General features: G+C 38.8%; 8 non-coding genes across 8 annotated transcripts; all 8 read right to left on the minus strand.

Moving 5' to 3' along the window:
* Positions 1-1,166: 1,166 nt before the first annotated feature.
* On the minus strand, positions 1,167-1,238 carry TRNAC-GCA (transfer RNA cysteine (anticodon GCA)). Its single transcript has one exon. It is a non-coding gene; the product is annotated as a tRNA-Cys (tRNA).
* Positions 1,239-9,261: 8,023 nt separating this feature from the next.
* On the minus strand, positions 9,262-9,333 carry TRNAC-GCA (transfer RNA cysteine (anticodon GCA)). The gene has a single exon. It is a non-coding gene; the product is annotated as a tRNA-Cys (tRNA).
* Positions 9,334-15,491: 6,158 nt separating this feature from the next.
* Positions 15,492-15,563, minus strand: TRNAC-ACA (transfer RNA cysteine (anticodon ACA)). The gene has a single exon. It is a non-coding gene; the product is annotated as a tRNA-Cys (tRNA).
* A 2,381-nt stretch (positions 15,564-17,944) lies between these two features.
* On the minus strand, positions 17,945-18,016 carry TRNAC-GCA (transfer RNA cysteine (anticodon GCA)). The gene has a single exon. It is a non-coding gene; the product is annotated as a tRNA-Cys (tRNA).
* Positions 18,017-18,896: 880 nt separating this feature from the next.
* Positions 18,897-18,968, minus strand: TRNAF-GAA (transfer RNA phenylalanine (anticodon GAA)). Its single transcript has one exon. It is a non-coding gene; the product is annotated as a tRNA-Phe (tRNA).
* Positions 18,969-19,847: 879 nt separating this feature from the next.
* TRNAC-GCA (transfer RNA cysteine (anticodon GCA)) lies at positions 19,848-19,919 on the minus strand. The gene has a single exon. It is a non-coding gene; the product is annotated as a tRNA-Cys (tRNA).
* A 1,828-nt stretch (positions 19,920-21,747) lies between these two features.
* On the minus strand, positions 21,748-21,819 carry TRNAC-GCA (transfer RNA cysteine (anticodon GCA)). Its single transcript has one exon. It is a non-coding gene; the product is annotated as a tRNA-Cys (tRNA).
* Positions 21,820-22,696: 877 nt separating this feature from the next.
* Positions 22,697-22,768, minus strand: TRNAC-GCA (transfer RNA cysteine (anticodon GCA)). Its single transcript has one exon. It is a non-coding gene; the product is annotated as a tRNA-Cys (tRNA).
* Positions 22,769-22,866: the final 98 nt, after the last annotated feature.

Here is a 22,866-nt window from a genome sequence, read left to right on the forward strand (position 1 = left end):
TTGCAAACTGATAATATCACCAGTAGAACTTGGGTGAATGTAAAACACAGCTTGTATCATACAAAGAAATCCTAAACAGCTTCATGGTGTTTACCGTATGTTTCAGGAGATGATCAGGAGTATTTCAAATGTAGAAATGTGCTGCTCATTACATAAAATGCTAAGATTGTAAATGTTTTCTTCAATTTATTTAAAACAATATTTCTACTGGTAAACAAGGGGGCACCCAGATTTGAACTAGGAACCTCTTGATCTGCAGTCAAATGCTCTACCATTGAGCTACACCAATTCTAAAATGTTCACCTATATTAATTCAGTAATATGTACAAAGTGGCAGCAACATGCAATCACCATCAAAGCAATGCATTTTCAGCCACCAAACCCTCCTTATAACTATAAGGGGTACACAAGATGTCCTTTATCTGCCTTGGTAAAACACAGTGAGGTTTCAATTGCAAGAATTCATAAATTTCGTATCACATGTAGATCTTGGAACACGGAAAAAAAACTTTTGTCAAATGCACAAATTCTGCACAATGTAACTGCTTCTCTACTGCAGTTTGTTGATTTTGTGCTAAGAGCATAGTTAAAATCAATTGTTCATTGTTTTGTATATGAAATGATGATATATCTTATTGTTTCTTACAGTGCATTGGGTTGAAAAACATTTTAACAGGATCTATTGAAGAGGGTATATGGTTATGAAACAGGGACTTTTTGAACTGCACTCCTACGCTCTACCACTGACATAAACCCTTGAATGCTGAAAACTGCCCTTTTTAAAAAGGTGATAGAGTGGGTGACTTTATGGAACTTGTAGAACTAATGACATCAGTGCACTTCTGGTCAGCTGTACAAATTAATACATTTCATTGAGGGCATATTATTGGTTTCCACCACAGTTTTATAACATTTATATCAGCTTCCAATGGACTATTTCAAACTGATAATATCAACAGTAGAGCTTGGGTGAATGTAAAACACACCTTGTATCATACGAAGAAATCCAAAACAGCTTCATGGTGTTTACCCTATGTTTCAGGAGATGATCAGGAGTATTTCAAATGTAGAAATGTGTTGCTCTTTACATAAAATGCTAAGATTGTAAATTATGTCTTCAATTTATTTAATTAAAAGAAGATTTCTACAGGTGAAACAGTTGGACACGGGGGCACCCAGATTTGAACTAGGAACCTCTTAAACTGCAGTCAAATGCTCTACCACTGAGCTATACCCCCAATTCTGAAATCTTCATCTATACTAATTCAGTAATATGTACAAAGTGGAAGCAACATGCAATCACCATCAAAGCAATACATTTTCAGCCACCAAACCCTCCTTATAACTATAAGGGGTACACAAGATGTCCTTTATCTGCCTTGGTAAAACACAGTGAGGTTTCAATTGCAAGAATTCATAAATTTCGTATCACATGTAGATCTTGGAACATGGAAAAAAAACTTTTGTCAAATGCACAAATTCTGCAAAATGTAACTGCTTCTCTACTGCAGTTTGTTGATTTTGTGCTAAGAGCATAGTTAAACCCAATTGTTCATTGTTTTGTATATGAAATGATGATATATCTTATTGTTTCTTAGAGTGCATTGGGTTGAAAAACATTTTAACAGGATCTATTGAAGAGGGTATATGGTTATGAAACAGGGACTTTTTGAACTGCACTCCTACGCTCTACCACTGACATAAACCCTTGAATGCTGAAAACTGCCCTTTTTTAAAAAGGTGATAGAGTGGGTGACTGTATGGAACTTGTAGAACTAATGACATCAGTGCACTTCTGGTCAGCTGTACAAATTAATACATTTCATTAAGGGCATACTATTGGTTTCCACCACAGTTTTATAACATTCATATGCGCTTCCAATGGACTATTTCAAACTGATAATATCACCAGTAGAACTTGGGTGAATGTAAAACACAGCTTGTATCATACAAAGAAATCCTAAACAGCTTCATGGTGTTTACCCTATGTTTCAGGAGATGATCAGGAGTATTTCAAATGTAGAAATGTGCTGCTCATTACATAAAATGCTAAGATTGTAAATGTTTTCTTCAATTTATTTAAAACAATATTTCTACCGGTAAACAAGGGGGCATCCAGATTTGAACTAGGAACCTCTTGATCTGCAGTCAAATGCTCTACCACTGAGCTATACCCCCAATTCTGAAATGTTCATCTATATTAATTCAGTAATATGTACAAAGTGGAAGCAACATGCAATCACCATCAAAGCAATGCATTTTCAGCCACCAAACCCTCCTTATAACTATAAGGGGTGCACAAGATGTCCTTTATCTGCCTTGGTAAAATACAGTGAGGTTTCCATTGCAAGAATTCATACATTTCGTATCACATGTAGATCTTGGAACATGGAAAAAAAACCTTTGTCAAATGCACAAATTCTGCAAAATGTAACTGCTTCTCTACTGCAGTTTGTTGATTTTGTGCTAAGAGCATGGTTAAACCCAATTGTTCATTGTTTTGTATATGAAATGATGATATATCTTATTGTTTCTTACAGTGCATTGGGTTGAAAAACATTTTAACAGGATCTATTGAAGAGGGTATATGGTTATGAAACAGGGACTTCTTGAAAAGCACTCCTACGCTCTACCACTGACATAAACCCTTGAATGCTGAAAACTGCCCTTTTTTAAAAAGGTGATAGAGTGGGTGACTGTATGGAACTTGTAGAACTAATGACATCAGTGCACTTCTGGGCAGCTGTACAAATTAATACATTTCATTGAGGGCATATTATTGGTTTCCACCACAGTTTTATAACATTCATATCAGCTTCCAATGGACTATTTCAAACTGATAATATCACCAGTAGAACTTGGGTGAATGTAAAACACAGCTTGTATCATACGACAAAATCCTAAACAGCTTAATGGTGTTTACCCTATGTTTCAGGTGATGATCAGGAGTATTTCATATGTAGAAATGTGTTGCTCATTACATAAAATGCTAAGATTGTAAATGTTTTCTTCAATTTATTTAAAACAATATTTCTACAGGTAAAACAGTTGGACAAGGGGGCACCCAGATTTGAACTAGGGACCTCTTGATCTGCAGTCAAATGTTCTACCACTGAGCTACACCCCCAATTCTGCAATGTTCATCTATATTAATTCAGTAATATGTACAAAGTGGAAGCAACATGCAATCGCCATCAAAGCAATGCATTTTCAGCCACCAAACCCTCCTTATAACTACAAGGGGTACACACGATGTCCTTTATCTGCCTTGGTACAATACAGTGAGGTTTCCATTGCAAGAATTCATACATTTCGTATCACATGTAGATATTGGAACATGGAAAAAAACTTTTGTCAAATGCACAAATTCTGCAAAACCTAACTGCTTCTCTACTGCAGTTTGTTGATTTTGTGCTAAGAGCATAGTTAAACCCAATTGTTCATTGTTTTGTACATGAAATTGTCCGGGTGATTGTCCCGGGGTCGGCTGGTCCGTCCGCAGGCCTCCGGGCTGGGAGGCCCCAACTCCTCCCGTGTTCCCCAAAATTGAGTATGAGACACACGCAAGAAGCAAGGTGGTTCTGCTGTTTATTAAACAACGGCAGGGATGGGTCTAGGATCATACGCGTCCGTCCAGAATCTCAAAGTTCGTGGGGCTCGCAGGCCCTTTTTGCCTCAGTATGACGCGCTACTTGCGTCTCCTGGGAAAGTTAGCGAAAAACCAATCGCCACTGTGGATTGGTTCCTCGAGTGGTAGGGTTAATATAGCATACATATAGAGAACAGTATTAGTGGTTGAGGATGAGTCAGGTGGTATACTTGGGTTGTCCCTTCTATTAGATACTTGAAAATTGTTACACGAAGAGCCCTAATGATTGGCTAATGTTAGTGGCGTCAGTGATGAGTGCTCCCATGTTCTGATTGGTCCACCCGCGAGCCCCCCAGCCTGGGACCATCGTTGTTCCCAGCTCGCAGTGTACCTGTCACTAGCAACAATATGTAACTATGTGTTCGTGCAGACAATGCGCAGATTTGCGCATAGGCCTGACAGCAGACCATTCCCATCGCTGTAGGTGTCCGTTGGGTCATTTCATTGTTGCAGCCTGTGTCCCAGACGTGGGACCCAGGCGACTTCTCCCTCGTGGGTCTGGCACCTTGTCAGGTTGGCTTGGTCACGTAAGGGGAGACCGTGGCTGGGGCAGAATCCTGCACATTTAAAGTTGTATTTTGCTTCTGCGTGCTTGGCTTTGCTTACAGGTGTGACCTTGGCGTCGGCTGGTAGCATACGAGTTGCAACATCGCTCCCTTGGCTGTGAGCTCTCGCTGGGCTCGTTCTGCGCGATCAGCACTTGTACTTTTGCACATTCAGTGTTCATGGCGGCTCTTGCTTGCGGCCTACTTGGGCCTGGTTCATAGGTGGGAAGGTGTAATGCACGGCACCTGTGTTGTGGTGCGACATGGCTTCATAGGCAGTATTACATCTTCGTTATATTCTCATCACGATGCAAGGGGTGGGAGAAGCGTCAGCAAGCGTATACGCAAGTGCTTTATGCGTCTTGCGTTTCTGCATTACGGAAAACCTATGTGAAAAATAATAAAGATGCGCGTCAGTGGGTGTATCCGTCACCTACGTCATAGCACTGAATATATTCTTCGTGTGGGTTGGTGCGTGAGTGTCCAGTGTGCATGGTGGCACGTGTGTTCTTGGCAGTTGGCTAGGTCGTCATGGCATCTCTAACGATGTGGGTGCTTGTTGTCGAGGTCTTAGTTGAGTTCATCCATGCCGCAGGTGTCGGCTCGAGTAGGGCAGGCTGGTGGGCATATCCGTATGTTCTTGATCCAGGGTATTTGGTCGTCTGGTAGATAGAGGAATTCATCTCGTGATGGGTGTCTAGGCCGCGATCCTCTGGGCCATGGTCGCGAGGAGATTGGGGGGAGCTTTTTCTCCCATTCTCCCACTTCAAAATGATGATATATCCTATTGTTTCTTACAGTGCATTGGGTTGAAACACATTTTAACAGCATCTATTGAAGAGGGTATATGGTTATGAAACAGGGACTTCTTGAACTACACTCCTACGCTCTACCACTGACATAAACCCTTGAATGCTGAAAACTGCCCTTTTTTAAAAAGGTGATAGAGTGGGTGACTGTATGGAACTTGTAGAACTAATGACATCAGTGCACTTCTGGTCAGCTGTACAAATTAATACATTTCATTGGGGGCATATTATTGGTTTCCACCACAGTTTTATAACATTCATATCAGCTTCCAATGGACTATTTCAAACTGATAATATCACCAGTAGAACTTGGGTGAATGTAAAACACAGCTTGTATCATACGACAAAATCCTAAACAGCTTAATGGTGTTTACCCTATGTTTCAGGAGTATTTCAAATGTAGAAATGTGTTGCTCATTACATAAAATGCTAAGATTGTAAATGTTTTCTTCAATTTATTTAAAACAATATTTCTACAGGTAAAACAGTTGGACAAGGGAGCACCCAAATTTGAACTAGGGACCTCTTGTTCTGCAGTCAAATGCTCTACCACTAAGCTACACCCCCAATTCTACAATGTTCATCTATATTAATTCAGTAATATGTACAAAGTGGAAGCAACATGCAATCACCATCAAAGCAATGCATTTTCAGCCACCAAACCCTCCTTATAACTATAAGAGGTACACAAGATGTCCTTTATCTGCCTTGGTAAAATACAGTGAGGTTTCCATTGCAAGAATTCATACATTTCGTATCACATGTAGATCTTGGAACATGGAAAAAAAACCTTTGTCAAATGCACAAATTCTGCAAAACGTAACTGCTTCTCTACTGCAGTTTGTTGATTTTGTGCTAAGAGCATAGTTAAACCCAATTGTTCATTGTTTTGTATATGAAATGATGATATATCGTATTGTTTCTTACAGTGCATTGGGTTGAAAAACATTTTAACAGGATCTATTGAAGAGGGTATATGGTTATGAAACAGGGACTTTTTGAACTGCACTCCTACGCTCTACCACTGACATAAACCCTTGAATGCTGAAAACTGCCCTTTTTTAAAAAGGTGATAGAGTGGGTGACTTTATGGAACTTGTAGAACTAATGACATCAGTGCACTTCTGGTCAGCTGTACAAATTAATACATTTCATTAAGGGCATGTTATTGGTTTCCACCACAGTTTTATAACATTCATATGAGCTTCCAATGGACTATTTCAAACTGATAATATCACCAGTAGAACTTGGGTGAATGTAAAACACAGCTTGTATCATACAAAGAAATCCTAAACAGCTTCATGGTGTTTACCCTATGTTTCAGGAGATGATCAGGAGTATTTCAAATGTAGAAATGTGTTGCTCATTACATAAAATGCTAAGATTGTAAATGTTTTATTCAATTTATTTAAAAAAAGGGGGCATCCAGATTTGAACTATGAACCTCTTAAACTGCAGTCAAATGCTCTACCACTGAGCTATATCCCCAATTCTGAAATGTTCACCTATACTAATTCAGTAATATGTACAAAGTGGAAGCAACATGCAATCACCATCAAAGCAATGCATTTTCAGCCACCAAACCCTCCTTATAACTATAAGGGGTACACAAGATGTCCGTTATCTGCCTTGGTAAAATACAGTGAGGTTTGCATTGCAATAATTCATAAATTTCGTATCACATGTAGATCTTGGAACATGGAAACAAAACCTTTGTCAAATGCACAAATTCTGCAAAATGTAACTGTTTCTCTACTGCAGTTTGTTTATTTTGTGCTAAGAGCATGGTTAAACCCAATTGTTCATTGTTTTGTATATGAAATGATGATATATCTTATTGTTTCTTACAGTGCATTGGGTTGAAAAACATTTTAACAGGATCTATTGAAAAGGGTATATCGTTAGGAAACAGGGACTTCTTGAACTGCACTCCTACGCTCTACCACTGACATAAACCCTTGAATACTGAAAACTGCCCTTTTTTAAAAAGGTGATAGAGTGGGTGACTGTAGGGAACTTGTAGAACTAATGACATCAGTGCACTTCTGGTCAGCTGTACAAATTAATACATTTCATTGAGGGTATATTATTGGTTTCCACCACAGTTTTACAACATTCATATCAGCTTCCAATGGACTATTTCAAACTGATAATATCACCAGTAGAGCTTGGGTGAATGTAAAACACACCTTGTATCATACGAAGAAATCCAAAACAGCTTCATGGTGTTTATCCTATGTTTCAGGAGATGATCAGGAGTATTTCAAATGTAGAAATGTGTTGCTCTTTACATAAAATGCTAAGATTGTAAATGTTTTCTTCAATTTATTTAATTAAAAAAAGATTTCTACAGGTAAAACAGATGGACACGGGGGCACCCAGATTTGAACTAGTGACCTCCTGATCTGCAGTCAAATGCTCTACCATTGAGCTATACCCCCAATTCTAAAATGTTCACCTATATTTATTCAGTAATATGTACAAAGTGGCAGCAACATGCAATCACCATCAAAGCAATGCATTTTCAGCCACCAAACCCTCCTTATAACTATAAGGGGTACACAAGATGTCCTTTATCTGCCTTGGTAAAACACAGAGAGGTTTCAATTGCAAGACTTCATAAATTTCGTATCACATGTAGATCTTGGAACATGGAAAAAAAACTTTTGTCAAATGCACAAATTCTGCAAAATGTAACTGCTTCTCTACTGCAGTTTGTTGATTTTGTGCTAAGAGCATAGTTAAACCCAATTGTTCATTGTTTTGTATATGAAATGATGATATATCTTATTGTTTCTTAGAGTGCATTGGGTTGAAAAACATTTTAACAGGATCTATTGAAGAGGGTATATGGTTATGAAACATGGACTTTTTGAACTGCACTCCTACGCTCTACCACTGACATAAACCCTTGAATGCTGAAAACTGCCCTTTTTTAAAAAGGTGATAGAGTGGGTGACTGTATGGAACTTGTAGAACTAATGACATCAGTGCACTTCTGGTCAGCTGTACAAATTAATACATTTAATTAAGGGCATACTATTGGTTTCCACCACAGTTTTATAACATTCATATGCGCTTCCAATGGACTATTGCAAACTGATAATATCACCAGTAGAACTTGGGTGAATGTAAAACACAGCTTGTATCATACAAAGAAATCCTAAACAGCTTCATGGTGTTTACCGTATGTTTCAGGAGATGATCAGGAGTATTTCAAATGTAGAAATGTGCTGCTCATTACATAAAATGCTAAGATTGTAAATGTTTTCTTCAATTTATTTAAAACAATATTTCTACTGGTAAACAAGGGGGCACCCAGATTTGAACTAGGAACCTCTTGATCTGCAGTCAAATGCTCTACCATTGAGCTACACCAATTCTAAAATGTTCACCTATATTAATTCAGTAATATGTACAAAGTGGCAGCAACATGCAATCACCATCAAAGCAATGCATTTTCAGCCACCAAACCCTCCTTATAACTATAAGGGGTACACAAGATGTCCTTTATCTGCCTTGGTAAAACACAGTGAGGTTTCAATTGCAAGAATTCATAAATTTCGTATCACATGTAGATCTTGGAACACGGAAAAAAAACTTTTGTCAAATGCACAAATTCTGCACAATGTAACTGCTTCTCTACTGCAGTTTGTTGATTTTGTGCTAAGAGCATAGTTAAAATCAATTGTTCATTGTTTTGTATATGAAATGATGATATATCTTATTGTTTCTTACAGTGCATTGGGTTGAAAAACATTTTAACAGGATCTATTGAAGAGGGTATATGGTTATGAAACAGGGACTTTTTGAACTGCACTCCTACGCTCTACCACTGACATAAACCCTTGAATGCTGAAAACTGCCCTTTTTAAAAAGGTGATAGAGTGGGTGACTTTATGGAACTTGTAGAACTAATGACATCAGTGCACTTCTGGTCAGCTGTACAAATTAATACATTTCATTGAGGGCATATTATTGGTTTCCACCACAGTTTTATAACATTTATATCAGCTTCCAATGGACTATTTCAAACTGATAATATCAACAGTAGAGCTTGGGTGAATGTAAAACACACCTTGTATCATACGAAGAAATCCAAAACAGCTTCATGGTGTTTACCCTATGTTTCAGGAGATGATCAGGAGTATTTCAAATGTAGAAATGTGTTGCTCTTTACATAAAATGCTAAGATTGTAAATTATGTCTTCAATTTATTTAATTAAAAGAAGATTTCTACAGGTGAAACAGTTGGACACGGGGGCACCCAGATTTGAACTAGGAACCTCTTAAACTGCAGTCAAATGCTCTACCACTGAGCTATACCCCCAATTCTGAAATCTTCATCTATACTAATTCAGTAATATGTACAAAGTGGAAGCAACATGCAATCACCATCAAAGCAATACATTTTCAGCCACCAAACCCTCCTTATAACTATAAGGGGTACACAAGATGTCCTTTATCTGCCTTGGTAAAACACAGTGAGGTTTCAATTGCAAGAATTCATAAATTTCGTATCACATGTAGATCTTGGAACATGGAAAAAAAACTTTTGTCAAATGCACAAATTCTGCAAAATGTAACTGCTTCTCTACTGCAGTTTGTTGATTTTGTGCTAAGAGCATAGTTAAACCCAATTGTTCATTGTTTTGTATATGAAATGATGATATATCTTATTGTTTCTTAGAGTGCATTGGGTTGAAAAACATTTTAACAGGATCTATTGAAGAGGGTATATGGTTATGAAACAGGGACTTTTTGAACTGCACTCCTACGCTCTACCACTGACATAAACCCTTGAATGCTGAAAACTGCCCTTTTTTAAAAAGGTGATAGAGTGGGTGACTGTATGGAACTTGTAGAACTAATGACATCAGTGCACTTCTGGTCAGCTGTACAAATTAATACATTTCATTAAGGGCATACTATTGGTTTCCACCACAGTTTTATAACATTCATATGCGCTTCCAATGGACTATTTCAAACTGATAATATCACCAGTAGAACTTGGGTGAATGTAAAACACAGCTTGTATCATACAAAGAAATCCTAAACAGCTTCATGGTGTTTACCCTATGTTTCAGGAGATGATCAGGAGTATTTCAAATGTAGAAATGTGCTGCTCATTACATAAAATGCTAAGATTGTAAATGTTTTCTTCAATTTATTTAAAACAATATTTCTACCGGTAAACAAGGGGGCATCCAGATTTGAACTAGGAACCTCTTGATCTGCAGTCAAATGCTCTACCACTGAGCTATACCCCCAATTCTGAAATGTTCATCTATATTAATTCAGTAATATGTACAAAGTGGAAGCAACATGCAATCACCATCAAAGCAATGCATTTTCAGCCACCAAACCCTCCTTATAACTATAAGGGGTGCACAAGATGTCCTTTATCTGCCTTGGTAAAATACAGTGAGGTTTCCATTGCAAGAATTCATACATTTCGTATCACATGTAGATCTTGGAACATGGAAAAAAAACCTTTGTCAAATGCACAAATTCTGCAAAATGTAACTGCTTCTCTACTGCAGTTTGTTGATTTTGTGCTAAGAGCATGGTTAAACCCAATTGTTCATTGTTTTGTATATGAAATGATGATATATCTTATTGTTTCTTACAGTGCATTGGGTTGAAAAACATTTTAACAGGATCTATTGAAGAGGGTATATGGTTATGAAACAGGGACTTCTTGAAAAGCACTCCTACGCTCTACCACTGACATAAACCCTTGAATGCTGAAAACTGCCCTTTTTTAAAAAGGTGATAGAGTGGGTGACTGTATGGAACTTGTAGAACTAATGACATCAGTGCACTTCTGGGCAGCTGTACAAATTAATACATTTCATTGAGGGCATATTATTGGTTTCCACCACAGTTTTATAACATTCATATCAGCTTCCAATGGACTATTTCAAACTGATAATATCACCAGTAGAACTTGGGTGAATGTAAAACACAGCTTGTATCATACGACAAAATCCTAAACAGCTTAATGGTGTTTACCCTATGTTTCAGGTGATGATCAGGAGTATTTCATATGTAGAAATGTGTTGCTCATTACATAAAATGCTAAGATTGTAAATGTTTTCTTCAATTTATTTAAAACAATATTTCTACAGGTAAAACAGTTGGACAAGGGGGCACCCAGATTTGAACTAGGGACCTCTTGATCTGCAGTCAAATGTTCTACCACTGAGCTACACCCCCAATTCTGCAATGTTCATCTATATTAATTCAGTAATATGTACAAAGTGGAAGCAACATGCAATCGCCATCAAAGCAATGCATTTTCAGCCACCAAACCCTCCTTATAACTACAAGGGGTACACACGATGTCCTTTATCTGCCTTGGTACAATACAGTGAGGTTTCCATTGCAAGAATTCATACATTTCGTATCACATGTAGATATTGGAACATGGAAAAAAACTTTTGTCAAATGCACAAATTCTGCAAAACCTAACTGCTTCTCTACTGCAGTTTGTTGATTTTGTGCTAAGAGCATAGTTAAACCCAATTGTTCATTGTTTTGTACATGAAATTGTCCGGGTGATTGTCCCGGGGTCGGCTGGTCCGTCCGCAGGCCTCCGGGCTGGGAGGCCCCAACTCCTCCCGTGTTCCCCAAAATTGAGTATGAGACACACGCAAGAAGCAAGGTGGTTCTGCTGTTTATTAAACAACGGCAGGGATGGGTCTAGGATCATACGCGTCCGTCCAGAATCTCAAAGTTCGTGGGGCTCGCAGGCCCTTTTTGCCTCAGTATGACGCGCTACTTGCGTCTCCTGGGAAAGTTAGCGAAAAACCAATCGCCACTGTGGATTGGTTCCTCGAGTGGTAGGGTTAATATAGCATACATATAGAGAACAGTATTAGTGGTTGAGGATGAGTCAGGTGGTATACTTGGGTTGTCCCTTCTATTAGATACTTGAAAATTGTTACACGAAGAGCCCTAATGATTGGCTAATGTTAGTGGCGTCAGTGATGAGTGCTCCCATGTTCTGATTGGTCCACCCGCGAGCCCCCCAGCCTGGGACCATCGTTGTTCCCAGCTCGCAGTGTACCTGTCACTAGCAACAATATGTAACTATGTGTTCGTGCAGACAATGCGCAGATTTGCGCATAGGCCTGACAGCAGACCATTCCCATCGCTGTAGGTGTCCGTTGGGTCATTTCATTGTTGCAGCCTGTGTCCCAGACGTGGGACCCAGGCGACTTCTCCCTCGTGGGTCTGGCACCTTGTCAGGTTGGCTTGGTCACGTAAGGGGAGACCGTGGCTGGGGCAGAATCCTGCACATTTAAAGTTGTATTTTGCTTCTGCGTGCTTGGCTTTGCTTACAGGTGTGACCTTGGCGTCGGCTGGTAGCATACGAGTTGCAACATCGCTCCCTTGGCTGTGAGCTCTCGCTGGGCTCGTTCTGCGCGATCAGCACTTGTACTTTTGCACATTCAGTGTTCATGGCGGCTCTTGCTTGCGGCCTACTTGGGCCTGGTTCATAGGTGGGAAGGTGTAATGCACGGCACCTGTGTTGTGGTGCGACATGGCTTCATAGGCAGTATTACATCTTCGTTATATTCTCATCACGATGCAAGGGGTGGGAGAAGCGTCAGCAAGCGTATACGCAAGTGCTTTATGCGTCTTGCGTTTCTGCATTACGGAAAACCTATGTGAAAAATAATAAAGATGCGCGTCAGTGGGTGTATCCGTCACCTACGTCATAGCACTGAATATATTCTTCGTGTGGGTTGGTGCGTGAGTGTCCAGTGTGCATGGTGGCACGTGTGTTCTTGGCAGTTGGCTAGGTCGTCATGGCATCTCTAACGATGTGGGTGCTTGTTGTCGAGGTCTTAGTTGAGTTCATCCATGCCGCAGGTGTCGGCTCGAGTAGGGCAGGCTGGTGGGCATATCCGTATGTTCTTGATCCAGGGTATTTGGTCGTCTGGTAGATAGAGGAATTCATCTCGTGATGGGTGTCTAGGCCGCGATCCTCTGGGCCATGGTCGCGAGGAGATTGGGGGGAGCTTTTTCTCCCATTCTCCCACTTCAAAATGATGATATATCCTATTGTTTCTTACAGTGCATTGGGTTGAAACACATTTTAACAGCATCTATTGAAGAGGGTATATGGTTATGAAACAGGGACTTCTTGAACTACACTCCTACGCTCTACCACTGACATAAACCCTTGAATGCTGAAAACTGCCCTTTTTTAAAAAGGTGATAGAGTGGGTGACTGTATGGAACTTGTAGAACTAATGACATCAGTGCACTTCTGGTCAGCTGTACAAATTAATACATTTCATTGGGGGCATATTATTGGTTTCCACCACAGTTTTATAACATTCATATCAGCTTCCAATGGACTATTTCAAACTGATAATATCACCAGTAGAACTTGGGTGAATGTAAAACACAGCTTGTATCATACGACAAAATCCTAAACAGCTTAATGGTGTTTACCCTATGTTTCAGGAGTATTTCAAATGTAGAAATGTGTTGCTCATTACATAAAATGCTAAGATTGTAAATGTTTTCTTCAATTTATTTAAAACAATATTTCTACAGGTAAAACAGTTGGACAAGGGAGCACCCAAATTTGAACTAGGGACCTCTTGTTCTGCAGTCAAATGCTCTACCACTAAGCTACACCCCCAATTCTGCAATGTTCATCTATATTAATTCAGTAATATGTACAAAGTGGAAGCAACATGCAATCACCATCAAAGCAATGCATTTTCAGCCACCAAACCCTCCTTATAACTATAAGAGGTACACAAGATGTCCTTTATCTGCCTTGGTAAAATACAGTGAGGTTTCCATTGCAAGAATTCATACATTTCGTATCACATGTAGATCTTGGAACATGGAAAAAAAACCTTTGTCAAATGCACAAATTCTGCAAAACGTAACTGCTTCTCTACTGCAGTTTGTTGATGTTGTGCTAAGAGCATAGTTAAACCCAATTGTTCATTGTTTTGTATATGAAATGATGATATATCTTATTGTTTCTTACAGTGCTTTGGGTTGAAAAACATTTCAACATGATCTATTGAAAAGGGTATATGGTTATGAAACAGGGACTTCTTGAACTGCACTCCTACGCTCTACCACTGACATAAACCCTTGAATGCTGAAAACTGCCCTTTTTTAAAAAGGTGATAGAGTGGGTGACTGTATGGAACTTGTAGAACTAATGACATCAGTGCACTTCTAGTCAGCTGTACAAATTAATACATTTCATTGAGGGCATATTATTGGTTTCCACCACACTTTTATAACATTCATATCAGCTTTCAATGGACTATTTCAAACTGATAATATCACCAGTAGAACTTGGGTGAATGTAAAACACAGCTTGTATCATACGACAAAATCCTAAACAGCTTAATGGTGTTTACCCTATGTTTCAGGTGATGATCAGGAGTATTTCAAATGTAGAAATGTGTTGCTCATTACATAAAATGCTAAGATTGTAAATGTTTTCTTCAATTTATTTAAAAAAATATTTCTACAGGTAAAACAGTTGGACAAGGGGCACCCAGATTTGAACTAGGGACCTCTTGATTTGCAGTTAAATGCTATACCATGGAGCTATACCCCAATTCTAAAATGTTCACCTATATTAATTCAGTAATATGTACAAAGTGGAAGCAACATGCAAAAACCATCAAAGCAATGCATTTTCAGCCACCAAACCCTCCTTATAACTATAAGGGGTACACAAGATGTCCTTTATCTGCCTTGGTAAAACACAGTGAGGTTTCCATTGCAAGAATTCATAAATTTCGTATCACATGTAGATCTTGGAACATGGAAAAAAAAAACCTTTGTCAAATGCACAAATTCTGCAAAATTTAACTACTTCTCTACTGCAGTTTGTTGATTTTGTGCTAAGAGCATAGTTAAACCCAATTATTCATTGTTTTGTATATGAAATGATGATATATCTTATTGTTTCTTACAGTGCATTGGGTTGAAAAACATTTTAACAGGATCTAGTGAAGAGGGTATATGGTTATTAAACAGGGACTTTTTGAACTGCACTCCTACGCTCTACCAATTTTATAAACCCTTGAATGCTGAAAACTCACCTTTTTTAAAAAGGTGATATAGTGGGTGACTGTATAGAACTTGTAGAACTAATGACATCAGTGCACTTCGGATCAGCTGTACAAGTTAATACGTTTCATTAAGGGCATATTATTGGTTTCCACCACAGTTTTATAACATTCATATGAGCTTCCAATGAACTATTTCAAACTGATAATATCACCAGTAGAACGTGGGTAAATGTAAAACACAGCTTGTATCATACAAAGAAATCCTACACAGCTTCATGGTGTTTACCCTATGTTTCAGGAGATGATCAGGAGTATTTCAAATGTACAAATGTGTTGCTCATTACATAAAATGCTAAGATTGTAAATGTTTTCTTCAATTTATTTAAAAATATATTTCTACAGGTAAAACAGTTGGACAAGGGGGCACCCAGATTTGAACTAGGGACCTCTTGATCTGTAGTCAAATGCTCTACCACTGAGCTATACCCCCAATTATGAAATATTCACCAATATTAATTCAGTAATATGTACAAAGTGGAAGCAACATGCAATCGCCATCAAAGCAATGCATTTTCAGCCACCAAACCCTCCTTATAACTATAAGGGGTACACACGATGTCCTTTATCTGCTTTGGTACAATACAGTGAGGTTTCCATTGCAAGAATTCATACATCTCGTATCACATGTAGATATTGGAACATGGAAAAAAACGTTTGTCAAATGCACAAATTCTGCAAAACCTAACTGCTTCTCTACTGCAGTTTGTTGATTTTGTGCTAAGAGCATAGTTAAACCCAATTGTTCATTGTTTTGTACATGAAATTGTCGGGGTGATTGTCCCGGGGTCGGCTGGTCCGTCCGCGGGCCTCCGGGCTGGGAGGCCCCAACTCCTCCCGTGTTCCCCAAAATTGAGTATGAGACACACGCAAGAAGCAAGGTGGTTCTGCTGTTTATTAAACAACGGCAGGATGGGTCTAGGATCATACGCGTCCGTCCAGACTCTCAAAGTTCGTGGGGCTCGCAGGCCCTTTTTGCCTCAGTATGACGCGCTACTTGCGTCACCTGGGAAAGTTAGCGAAAAACCAATCGCCACTCTGGATTGGTTCCTCGAGTGGTAGGGTTAATATAGCATACATATAGAGAACAGTATTAGTGGTTGAGGATGAGTCAGGTGGTATACTTGGGTTTTCCCTTCTATTAGATACTTGAAAATTGTTACACGAAGACCCCTAATGATTGGCTAATGTTAGTGGCGTCAGTGATGAGTGCTCCCATGTTCTGATTGGTCCACCCGCGAGCCCCCCAGCCTGGGACCATCGTTGTTCCCAGCTCGCAGTGTACCTGTCACTAGCAACAATATGTAACTATGTGTTCGTGCAGACAATGCGCAGATTTGCGCATAGGCCTGACAGCAGACCATTCCCATCGCTGTAGGTGTCCGTTGGGTCATTTCATTGTTGCAGCCTGTGTCCCAGACGTGGGACCCAGGCGACTTCTCCCTCGTGGGTCTGGCACCTTGTCAGGTTGGCTTGGTCACGTAAGGGGAGACCGTGGCTGGGGCAGAATCCTGCACATTTAAAGTTGTATTTTGCTTCTGCGTGCTTGGCTTTGCTTACAGGTGTGACCTTGGCGTCGGCTGGTAGCATACGAGTTGCAACATCGCTCCCTTGGCTGTGAGCTCTCGCTGGGCTCGTTCTGCGTGATCAGCACTTGTACTCTTGCACATTCAGTGTTCATGGCGGCTCTTGCTTGCGGCCTACTTGGGCCTGGTTCATAGGTGGGAAGGTGTAATGCACGGCACCTGTGTTGTGGTGCGACATGGCTTCATAGGCAGTATTACATCTTCGTTATATTCTCATCACGATGCAAGGGGTGGGAGAAGCGTCAGCAAGCGTATACGCGAGTGCTTTATGCGTCTTGCGTTTCTGCATTACGGAAAACCTATGTGAAAAATAATAAAGATGCGCGTCAGTGGGTGTATCCGTCACCTACGTCATAGCACTGAATATATTCTTCGTGTGGGTTGGTGCGTGAGTGTCCAGTGTGCATGGTGGCACGTGTGTTCTTGGCAGTTGGCTAGGTCGTCATGGCATCTCTAACGATGTGGGTGCTTGTTGTCGAGGTCTTAGTGTAGTTCATCCATGCCGCATGTGTCGGCTCGAGTAGGGCAGGCTGGTGGGCATATCGGTATGTTCTTGATCCAGGGTATTTGGTCGTCTGGTAGATAGAGGAATTCATCTCGTGGTAGGTGGCTAGGCCGCGATCCTCTGGGCCATGGTCGCGAGGAGATTGGGGGGAGCTTTTTCTCCCATTCTCCCACTTCAAAATGATGATATATCCTATTGTTTCTTAGAGTGCATTGGGTTGAAACACATTTTAACAGCATCTATTGAAGAGGGTATATGGTTATGAAACAGGGACTTCTTGAACTGCACTCCTATGCTCTACCACTGACATAAACCCTTGAATGCTGAAAACTGCCCTTTTTTAAAAAGGTGATAGAGTGGGTGACTGTATGGAACTTGCAGAACTAATGACATCAGTGCACTTCTGGTCAGCTGTACAAATTAATACATTTCATTGGGGGCATATTATTGGTTTCCACCACAGTTTTATAACATTCATATCAGCTTCCAATGGACTATTTCAAACTGATAATATCACCAGTAGAACTTGGGTGAATGTAAAACACAGCTTGTATCATACGACAAAATCCTAAACAGCTTAATGGTGTTTACCGTATGTTTCAGGTGATGATCAGGAGTATTTCAAATGTAGAAATGTGTTGCTCATTACATAAAATGCTAAGATTGTAAATGTTTTCTTCAATTTATTTAAAACAATATTTCTACAGGTAAAACAGTTGGACAAGGGGGCACCCAGATTTGAACTAGGGACCTCTTGATCTGCAGTCAAATGCTCTACCACTGAGCTACACCCCCAATTCTGCAATGCTCATCTATATTAATTCAGTAATATGTACAAAGTGGAAGCAACATGCAATCACCATCAAAGCAATGCATTTTCAGCCACCAAACCCTCCTTATAACTATAATGTGTACACAAGATATCCTTTATCTGCCTTGGTAAAATACAGTGAGGTTTCCATTTCAAGAATTCATACATTTCGTATCACATGTAGATATTGGAACATGGAAAAAAACTTTTGTCAAATGCACAAATTCTGCAAAACGTAACTGCTTCTCTACAGCAGTTTGTTGATGTTGTGCTAAGAGCATAGTTAAACCCAAATGTTCATTGTTTTGTATATGAAATGATGATATATCTTATTGTTTCTTACAGTGCATTGGGTTGAAAAACATTTTAACAGGATCTATTGGAAGGGGTATATGGTTATGAAACAGGGACTTCTTGAACTGCACTCCTACGCTCTACCACTGACATAAACCCTTGAATGCTGAAAACTGCCCTTTTTTAAAAAGGTGATAGAGTGGGTGACTGTATGGAACTTGTAGAACTAATGACATCAGTGCACTTCTGGTCAGCTGTACAAATTAATACATTTCATTAAGGGCATTTTATTGGTTTCCACCACAGTTTTATAACATTCATATGAGCTTCCAATGGACTATTTCAAACTGATAATATCACCAGTAGAACTTGGGTGAATGTAAAACACAGCTTGTATCATACAAAGAAATCCTAAACAGCTTAATGGTGTTTACCCTATGTTTCAGGTGATGATCAGGAGTATTTCAAATGTTGAAATGTGTTGCTCATTACATAAAATGCTAAGATTGTCAATGTTTACTTCAATTTATTTAATTAAAAAAAGATTTCTACCGGTAAAACAGCTGGACAAGGGGGCACCCAGATTCGAACTAGGGACCTCTTGATCTTCAGTCAAATGCTCTACCACTGAGCTATACCCCCAATTCTAAAATATTCACCTATATGAATTCTGTAATATGTACAAAGTGGAAGCAACATGCAATCACCATCAAAGCAATGCATTTTCAGCCACCAAACCCTCCTTATAACTATAAGGGGTACACAAGATGTCCTTTATCTGCCTTGGTAAAACACAGTGAGGTTTCCATTGCAAGAATTCATAAATTTCGTATCACATGTAGATCTTGGAACATGGAAAAAAAAAACCTTTGTCAAATGCACAAATTCTGCAAAATGTAACTACTTCTCTACTGCAGTTTGTTGATTTTGTGCTAAGAGCATAGTTAAACCCAATTATTCATTGTTTTGTATATGAAATGATGATATATCTTATTGTTTCTTACAGTGCATTGGGTTGAAAAACATTTAAACAGGATCTATTGAAGAGGGTATATGGTTATGAAACAGGGACTTTTTCAACTGCACTCCTACGCTCTACCAATGGTATAAACCCTTGAATGCTGAAAACTGCCCTTTTTTAAAAAGGTGATAGAGTGGGTGACTGTATAGAACTTGTAGAACTAATGACATCAGTGCACTTCTGATCAGCTATACAAATTAATACATTTCATTAAGGGCATATTATTGGTTTCCACCACAGTTTTATAACATTCATATGAGCTTTCAATGGACTATTTCAAACTGATAATATCACCAGTAGAACTTGGGTAAATGTAAAACACAGCTTGTATCATACGAAGAAATCCTAAACAGCTTCATGGTGTTTACCCTAGGTTTCAGGAGATGATCAGGAGTATTTCAAATGTAGAAATGTGTTGCTCATTACATAAAATGCTAAGATTGTAAATGTTTTCTTCAATTTATTTAAAAAAATATTTCTACAGGTAAAAAAGTTGGACAAGGGGGCACCCAGATTTGAACTAGGGACCTCTTGATCTGCAGTCAAATGCTCTACCACTGAGCTACACCCCCAATTCTGCAATGTTCATCTATATTAATTCAGTAATATGTACAAAGTGGAAGCAACATGCAATCACCATCAAAGCAATGCATTTTCAGCCACCAAACCCTCCTTATAACAATAAGGGGTACACAAGATGTCCTTTATCTGCCTTGGTAAAATACAGTGAGGTTTCCATTGCAAGAATTCATACATTTCGTATCACATGTAGATCTTGGAACATGGAAAAAACCTTTGTCAAATGCACAAATTCTGCAAAACGTAACTGCTTCTCTACAGCAGTTTGTTGATGTTGTGCTAAGAGCATAGTTAAACCCAAATGTTCATTGTTTTGTATATGAAATGATGATATATCTTATTGTTTCTTACAGTGCATTGGGTTGAAAAACATTTTAACAGGATCTATTGAAAAGGGTATATGGTTATGAAACAGGGACTTCTTGACCTGCACTCCTACGCTCTACCACTGACATAAACCCTTGAATGCTGAAAACTGCCCTTTTTTAAAAAGGTGATAGAGTGGGTGACTGTATGGAACTTGTAGAACTAATGACATCAGTGCACTTCTGGTCAGCTGTACAAATTAATACATTTCATTGAGGGCATATTATTGGTTTCCACCACAGTTTTATAACATTCATATCAGCTTCCAATGGACTATTTCAAACTGATAATATCACCAGTAGAACTTGGGTGAATGTAAAACACACCTTGTATCATACGAAGAAATCCAAAACAGCTTAATGGTGTTTACCCTATGTTTCAGGTGATGATCAGGAGTATTTCAAATGCAGAAATGTGTTGCTCATTACATAAAATGCTAAGATTGTAAATGTTTACTTCAATTTATTTAATAAAAAAAAGATTTCTACAGGTAAAACAGTTGGAGAAGGGGGCACACAGATTTGAACTAGGCACCTCTTGATCTGCAGTCAAATGCTCTACCACTGAGCTATACCCCCAATTCTAAAATGTTTACCAATATTAATTCAGTAATATGTACAAAGTGGAAGCAACATGCAATCACCATCAAAGCAATGCATTTTCAGCCACCAAACCCTCCTTATAACTATAAGGTGTACACAAGACGTCCTTTATCTGCCTTGGTAAAATACAGTGAGGTTTCCATTGCAAGAATTCATAAATTTCGTATCACATGTAGATCTCGGAACATGAAAAAAAAACCTTTCTCAAATGCACAAATTCTGCAAAATGTAACTGCTTCTCTACTGCAGTTTGTTGATTTTGTGCTAAGAGCATAGTTAAACCCAATTGTTCATTGTTTTGTATATGAAATGATGATATATCTTATTGTTTCTTACAGTGCATTGGTTTGAAAAACATTTTAACAGGATCTATTGAAGTGGGTATATGGTTATGAAACAGGGACTTCTTGAACTGCACTCCTATGCTCTACCACTGACATAAACCCTTGAATGCTGAAAACTGCCCTTTTTTAAAAAGGTGATAGAGTGGGTGACTGTATGGAACTTGTAGAACTAATGACATCGGTGCACTTCTGGTCAGCTGTACAAATTAATACATTTCATTGGGGGCATATTATTGGTTTCCACCACAGTTTTATAACATTCATATCAGCTTCCAATGGACTATTTCAAACTGATAATATCACCAGTAGAACTTGGGTGAATGTAAAACACAGCTTGTATCATACGACAAAATCCTAAACAGCTTAATGTTGTTTACCCTATGTTTCAGGTGATGATCAGGAGTATTTCAAATGTAGAAATGTGTTGCTCATTACATAAAATGCTAAGATTGTAAATGTTTTCTTCAATTTATTTAAAACAATATTTCTACAGGTAAAACAGTTGGACACGGGGGTACCCAGATTTGAACTAGGGACCTCTTGATCTGCAGTCAAATGCTCTACCACTGAGCTACACCCCCAATTCTGCAATGCTCATCTATATTAATTCAGTAATATGTACAAAGTGGAAGCAACATGCAATCACCATCAAAGCAATGCATTTTGAGCCACCAAACCCTCCTTATAACTATAAGGGTTACACAAGATGTCCTTTATCTGCCCTGGTAAAATACAGTGAGGTTTCCATTGCAAGAATTCATACATTTCGTATCACATGTAGATCTTGGAACATTGAAAAAAAACCTTTGTCAAATGCACAAATTCTGCAAAATGTAACTACTTCTCTACTGCAGTTTGTTGATTTTGTGCTAAGAGCATAGTTAAACCCAATTGTTCATTGTTTTGTATATGAAATGATAATATATCTTATTGTTTCTTACAGTGCATTGGGTTGAAAAACATTTTAACAGGATCTATTGAAGAGGGTATATGGTTATGAAACAGGGACTTCTTGAACTGCACTCCTACGCTCTACCACTGACATAAACCCTTGAATGCTGAAAACTGCCCTTTTTTAAAAAGGTGATAGAGTGGGTGACTGTATGCAACTTGTAGAACTAATGACATCAGTGCACTTCTGGTCAGCTGTACAAATTAATACATTTCATTGAGGGCATATTATTGGTTTCCACCACAGTTTTATAACATTCATATCAGCTTCCAATGGACTATTTCAAACTGATAATATCACCAGTAGAACTTGGGTGAATGTAAAACACAGCTTGTATCATACGACAAAATCCTAAACAGCTTAATGGTGTTTACCCTATGTTTCAGGTGATGATCAGGAGTATTTCAAATGTAGAAATGTGTTGCTCATTACATAAAATGCTAAGATTGTAAATGTTTTCTTCAATTTATTTAAAAAAATATTTCTACAGGTAAAACAGTTGGACAAGGGGGCACCCAGATTTGAACTAGGGACTTCTTGATCTGCAGTCAAATGCTCTACCACTGAGCTATACCCCCAATTCTGAAATGTTCACCTAAATTAATGCAGTAATATGTACAAAGTGGAAGCAACATGCAATCACCATCAAAGCAATGCATTTTCAGCCACCAAACCC

This window comes from Ambystoma mexicanum, chromosome 4q (assembly GCF_040938575.1).
Source record: "Ambystoma mexicanum isolate Mex_15411 chromosome 4q, UKY_AmexF1_1, whole genome shotgun sequence".
NCBI classification, from domain to species: domain Eukaryota; kingdom Metazoa; phylum Chordata; class Amphibia; order Caudata; family Ambystomatidae; genus Ambystoma; species Ambystoma mexicanum.